This window comes from Panicum virgatum, chromosome 2K (genome assembly GCF_016808335.1).
Source record: "Panicum virgatum strain AP13 chromosome 2K, P.virgatum_v5, whole genome shotgun sequence".
NCBI classification, from domain to species: Eukaryota; Viridiplantae; Streptophyta; class Magnoliopsida; order Poales; family Poaceae; genus Panicum; species Panicum virgatum.
The window spans coordinates 27,188,976-27,196,213 of NC_053137.1; positions in this window are offsets into that span (position 1 = coordinate 27,188,976).

The following is a 7,238-nucleotide window of genomic DNA, read 5'->3' on the forward strand; positions in this document are numbered from 1 at the left end:
TTCTAAGTGGGTTGAAGCTATGCCATGTCGGAAGGCATCAACGGAGGAGTCCATACACATGATTAAATCGGTTATCTTCCCTCGATATGGCGTACCGAGAATCTTGATAAGCGATGGAGGAACACACTTCACGGGCAAAGACTTTGGTAAATGCTTGAAGAAATTGGGAATTGAACATAGAGTGTCCACGGCTTATCACCCCCAAACAAACGGACAAGCGGAAACTTCGAACAAGCAATTGAAGGACATTTTAAATAAGAACATGATAAAAGGAGGAAAAGATTGGTCGAAGAGACTAGATGATGCACTATGGGCATATCGTACAGCACACAAAACCCCGATTGGCATGACTCCTTATCAATTTGTTTATGGAAAACCATGCCACTTGCTGGTTGAGCTAGAACGTAAGTTGTATTGGGCGATGAAGGAGATGAACTTTGATGCGGAAGCCGCTGGAATTAAAAGGAGAATCCAAATAAGCGAATTTTAGGAGTTAAGATTGAAAGCGTACAATAGTGCAACAATTTACAAAGAAAGGATGAAGAGATGGTACGACAAGCGATTACAAAACAAGGAATTCAAATAAGGAGACAAGGTCCTACTCTACAATTCAAGATTCAAACTCTTTGGCAAAGGAAAATTGCAAAGCAAATGGGATGGACCATATGTCGTACACTCGGTTTCACCCACGGGAGCGGTGACAATCATGGATGTGAAAGGCGACCAATATGTGGTGAACGGACAGTGACTAAAGGTATTCTTGGAGCCCGATGTCGTGCCCCTTCATTACATCGACATATATACCATGGATGAGGAACCAGAACGACAAGCCTAACGACGTTAAACAAGGTAAGTTTGTAAATATTCTCTTTTAGATTTTATTTTCGTAGTTTTCTTTATTCCGGGCGAACTTTGAGTAAAAACATAGGCTCATAATTTGTTGGTGGGCACCTCGGAAATAGTTGGAGTCCAAGCGGCCGAAAAACCCCCTGGGCCGACCGGCCCAACACACCTAGGCCGGCCGGCCTGAGCCTCCTCGTGCGCGTTTCGGTCTCGATTTTTGGTGGGTATGAGATAAGGAAATTTTGAACCCGTGTCATATAGATTTCGCATGCCAAATACGCAGAGATATTGGACTTCTCGTCCAAGTCTTTTCAGGACTTAAATAGAGGCGCGGTTTAGATCTATTCTCTCATACTTTTCAATCTACACCACCACCTCATGAGAGACATCAACAATGGCCGTTCCAACAAGCGCAAGACCCATGATTGCAGCAATGGAGATCAAGGAGAGGGGCATGGCACCCGACACCCCCACGCCAAACTAGCAGACGCCTAGCCCCATCTCGGCAACCGGTGTGCCGCCCCTCCTTGTCTAAGCAAAGCGATGTGAAGCGAAGGTCCCTCCGAAGAAATTTAACACCCAAGCACGGATGAGCGTCGGAGGGAAGGGCCTTTCTGTGGTGCAAGAAGAAGCTAGCTCAAGCCCAAAGGGAGATCGTCGTCATTAGCGACGAAGACGAGGGCAAGAAGCGACAAGACAAAGAGCCACCCGCACCTAGGCATTCCTTGCGCCTTCTCAGAGTTAAAAGGAAAAACTACATCGAGCAGACCTCGGAGCTGAAGGACTATGCGGGGGACAGTGATTGGGAGAGCTACATGAGCCCCAGTTCATGGGGCGCCACCGGTCGTGACTACGACGATGATTGGCCGGGGTGGGCCGAAGAGGAGAGAAGAGAGGAAGACGACCCCTCCAGAGGTGACAGCGGCAAAGAGAAGAAGAAGGACGACGACGAGCCCGAGGACGACGACCCTAACCGCGGTGGCCATCACTTTGGGTGCTGTTTCAAGTGCCGCAATGAAATCGCGGACCTCCACGCAACCATCGATAGGTGTCACGATCGAATTGTGGCAATGGATTGAAGGATGGACGACATTGAGCGCTTGGTCGAAGGAGATTACAACTTCCTTCTCCGCAACATAAGGAAGTTATTCGGGATGGTCGGAGATCTACAAAAGCAAGGAGGAGGGCGCCCTAGATGCAATTGCCCTAGGTGCCGTTGAGAACACCGACGAGCGTCACACCCGTCTTTTATATCATTGCGATGAGGACGCCGCATAATCTAAGCATGGAGGGAAAGGTGTGACGGCTTGTAGATTGAATTTTGTTAGTCTTTGTTTAGTCGAAAGTTCGTCGTGTGCATGTCTTTAATTTCATTTGTGTGAGAGCCATAGTCTAGCATTGTGTGCTTTATTTTTCGCATGTGTGAGAGTGAGACTTAAATTAGTGTTGAGTCATGAAAACAAAATAAAAAGAGTCTTTGTTTTTTGTTGGATCGTGCAATTTTATTTATGCATTCAGTTTTACTTTATTTTCTTTAAAGCAATTGTTCACGAGCGTTGTCATGAAAATTAATTCTTATTTGTGGAGCTTAGTAAATTATTCGTCCATGTTAGTACCCACACTTGAGCTTTGATCTAGCGCTTGGTTTTGATTACGCTTACGAGTAAGGCATGATTTGGAGAACTTTAATTTCATAAAAATAATAAAACTCCTACAAACATAAGGTTGATCAAGTTCTTGGCAAGTTGAGAGTAAAAATCCTATCATCCACAAGCTATATTCGTTCCACCATAAGTATTGGATGTACATTGAGTTGAGTTAGGATTTCTTTCTCTTGGGAGTTTTAATTTTGAGCAATGATCATGTCCGTATTTTTCATCTCTGAATTGCTAGCCACGTCAATATTCGGTAATGAGAATTCCTCATTGGAACAACTCATGAAATCTACCGGATTCTAAAACCCAAACCTGAGATTATCTTGTTTATTATCCTCTTCCTTGACCACAACCCAATTATGAGGATACGTTCTGTTCCTACGCATGAGTTGTATAAAACATAATTTTGGGATGAAGAAAGGAAGGAGTACTGGAAAGACGGACCGAATGCGACCTGGGAAAGCCCCAGGCCGGCTGACGTACACCCCTTGGGCCGGCCGGCCTAGGCCCCTCTGGCCTCGGCTCGGGCTCCAAAAATTCAGGGAGCCACTTTGGAGATTTGTGTATCTATGTTTTATAGAAAGTGTCCTATGAAAAAGGTTCGGAAAAGAGAAGGAAAATTCGGGAGAAAGAAGGAAAAGAAAAAATAAGAAGAAGAAGAGAAGAAAAAATGAAGGGATTCTATGGTTAGAGAAGTGCAAAGAGATATCACCTCGTTGTTTGAACAATATCCTCAATTCCAACCATGTGCAATCCGACAACGAGGACGACGCTTGTGCCTCTAAGTCAATCTTTTTGTATGCCTTTGCACACGTCCACCATTCTAAATCTTCTTACCCTTGAACCCCTTACATTATGGAGAAACTCTCATGATCATTGGCTCGGAAGGTAAGCAATCATTAGAAGGTTTTCTTAACTTGAAAATATATGTATATACTTTGCTAGCCTCACCTATAGCCCCACTTTATACTTGAGAGACTTTTGGGAGATGAGAGTTTGCAAATAATAATAGGATAGCCACTTATATTGAGAGACATGAAAGGACTTGTGCAAGAATTTTTGGTCTAACCTTTGTTGCAGGGTATTTTTATTCTAAAAACTAAAAAAAAGAAAAACCTCCAAGGATGGCAAGAAAAGCAAGTGTTGTCGATATTTGAGTTGCTGGTTAAAGATAAGAGTCGTGGAGTAATATTGGATGAGTTTTTAAATGCCCATGATATGATTATCCTCGCTGCTCCTCTGACGTTTGTTTGAAGAAATATTGTTAGACTTGTGTTGTCGTTCAAAACCCACCGGCGAGTAGCGACAGGCAACACGAAGAGCCGGGAGGTCGCCGGGGCACTGGCAGGCACTACTCCCTCGTCAACGGCCCACAATCCTGGCACACGCCGCGGCTTTCTAAGACGCAGGGCGTGCCACCTGACCTATACCCGATCAGGAAGGTGCGAACTTGCTTGCAACGATTTGCCTGCATACACAAACACGTGCAAATATAAGTCCGAGCTGTGGTCGGCTCCCCGGGACGACTCTTGCATCAGGTTTAAAGAGCCGATCGAGTCCCGATGTCAGATTGGATCTGCATATCCAGATGATAATGGATAAAGCAAATAACTGTAAAGCTGCTTCAATTAAATCTAGCTAATTCAATCCACGACGGTAAAAGCTTCACTGCTAGATCGGAACATCCTACTCATAATTGGGCCTAATGAGCGTAATAAATAACTAAACCTTAACCAGAATAGAGACCTAAGAATAAGCGAAAGCCGATTCCCGGATCAATTCCCTGTTAAGACTAAGGCAAAGCATCTAATACGTCACCGGATCATCCAACCCGTTTGCAAGGCCTAACCTAGCAGATATTAGCCAATTCTTAAGCATAAGAACAAACCATAACAGATTAGATCTACTAGATAGGAAAGAAGCAGGGTGTTGTCTCTGCGCAACTAATTCTATGCAACGAGAATTAGCATAAGATTAAAACGTGACTGCACAGAAACAACATGATATTCGTAGATGATAAACAACCAAAGCATGATAGATCTACTAAAAGCCATGCTACGAACATCGAGATAACTATCATTACTCGCCATAAAAAACGCTTCAGTACGAGTAATACCAAGGTAAAAGTAAGAACAACGCTGCCCTGATCGCAAGAAGCGATCAGGGTAGCATGGCGCTTACTTGGATGAAACCCTAGAATTAGGGGTGGCGGTGTGCCGAGAGTTGTTGTTTGCAAAACGTGATGACGTTCTTTTTTTTACAAATATCATAGGGTACATATTTATAGTCTGGAGACTTGGAAAACAATCTAAACTAATGTGTCCATATCGGACTCTATCTCTAACTCAATCTGAACTAAATCTAAGGATACATGGCCCAAATGGCCCAAATGCTCACGCAGGAGCCGATTGACAAGTCTTCTATGATTCCTGCTTTAAGCCCAACTCGCTCGCGGCCCATTAATTAACCCTGTTAATTTATGGCGATAACACATGCCCCCTGGTTTTGGCAATGATAATTCCAAAACCACTCCATCGCTTCACCTTCCCGTTGATGCTTCATTAAAGCGCACAACAACCGCCATGGAAGACACAACATCTCTGCAACTGGCTCCTCGTAGAATGTGAAACTGCCGATCCGTCTTCCACTTTTTACTATTTAATCTCACCCTGAATAAAATCCTTTCACCACAAACTCATCTTCTTCCGGAAGCCAAAAAGTGTAGAAACCCCCAACTTCCTGTAGCCATGGTGATCTCCTCCTCCTCTGGCTCCAACTCAATCGGCTCTCCTTCTTCCCCTTCTTCTTCAAACTCCTCCGCCTCCTCCCTCGACCATATCCTGAGAGTCGGGAGCTGACGCCGGAGTACGACCCGGTGGCAGCGTATGAGGCGCTCGCTTCTCTGCACTGGGATGCAGAGGAGTTCAACTTCGGGACCGTCTCCGAAGACGACGAGCCCAAAACCGATGATGAAGACCTCCGACTCCTGTTCTAGGAGGAGCCGGAGAGCAGCAGCGAGGAAGGCTTCTCTTGGGATGGAGCCGATAGGAGGAAACCCCTTCCAATTCCTCGGGTCCTCCGAGGAGGACAGCGAGGAAGAAAGCAGCGGTGGCGGTGGCCGGAGCAGCGACGTCGAGACCGACGGCGGCAGCAGTGCCTTTGACAGCGCCAGCAACGACGACAACGACGACAGTGACGGTGGAGATGCACCGGCTCAAAGCCCCAAGTGCTGTAGGTACTAGGTACCTACGAGCGGTAGATGTAGGTAGTACTGTAGAAGTAGTATTGTAAAGCCGAAGGATCCTTCCTTTGTCAAATCGGCTCTTCTGTAAGAATCCAACTTTTAATGAAGCTTATTATCCCTTAATCTTGCTTGTTTGGATTATCCCCCAAAAAGCCGATGGCACCGCATCAGGCTTCATTAATATCCAAGAGCCGATAAAATTCAAACTGGAAGCAACCCGCATAAGAACAGAACACCACTTCCACTTTGAACCCAACTCGAAATAGATACTCCAAATCCAAGGGCAATTCGAAAATCACACTCTATAAGTTCGAGCAAAGACTATCCAAGCATCCAAAATTCGAATCAGAGCCCGCAGAACGACCAAACCCTAAATCAGCAGATCTGAACCATGGCGGACCCTGCAGCTCAAGCAGCGAATTCTTCAACCGTTGATGCAGCAATCTGTGGCCTAAAGGTAATATTCAGCCTTTTGTCTTGGCCCACAAACTTATGAAAATCCCACAGATTTAATCTCTTGTGAAGAAAATAGGATCCCTTTCGTAAGTCAAAATATTGATTTGAATTCCTGGGCCGACTGCTTAAGAGCCTGGCCCAATCCACCTAAAAGCTAGATTACATGGTATAGCAGAGTAGCAAAGACCTATATGCCCTTGTGGCAAGAACTGAACATAGCTGATGCACTCAGTCTATCATTATCTCCCCTGGATAAAGATGAAAACCTTCAGAAGACCATCGGCTATTTCTGATCCGATGCTCTGAACAGTTTCCTCTTTGGTCATGGACCCATGACCCCTACTCTGCTCGATGTTACCATGATCACTAGCCTTGACATTGGATCCCCTGATCCTGCAGCCCACAGAATGGTAGAAGTCCCCTTCAAACTTTCATCTAAAACAGACTGCACAAACTGGAGCACTTACATGAACCAGCACATGAAAACGAAAGGTCCAGTAGGTAAAAAGGAACACACAGCCTTTCTAAATCTTTGGTTAGAACATTTCATCTTCTGTGGTCCTTCCTTAGCTTCAACTAAGAATTACCTTCCTTTGGCCTACCATCTGGCCCATGGCAACCGCACCGGCCTAGGCAAACTTTTCCTTGGAGAAACATACAGATATCTCCATTTGATGACAACTAATTTGCTCAACCAAAAGAAACTCAGAACCGGAGGCCCTTGGTGATTTATTCAATTATGGGCACAACTCTACTTTCAGCATCAAATCCCAAACTTTCAAAGCCTAACCAAGAATTCCTTCCCTGATGAGAATGCCAATCCAATTAGATGCACCAGCTATGGCCAAGTTCTATTCAGTCTTCCTGGCAGTAAACTGAACTCAACAGATGCAGCAAACTGGTTTAGAATTTTCTACAAAGGCCTTGAGAATCCCCTCTTCTTTCCATTCACTGAATCTGAAGCCTTTGAGAACCCAACTGCCTTCAGGCTGGATAGTTTTGCCGATGACAACAGCACTCGGCATCTATATTCTCTAATG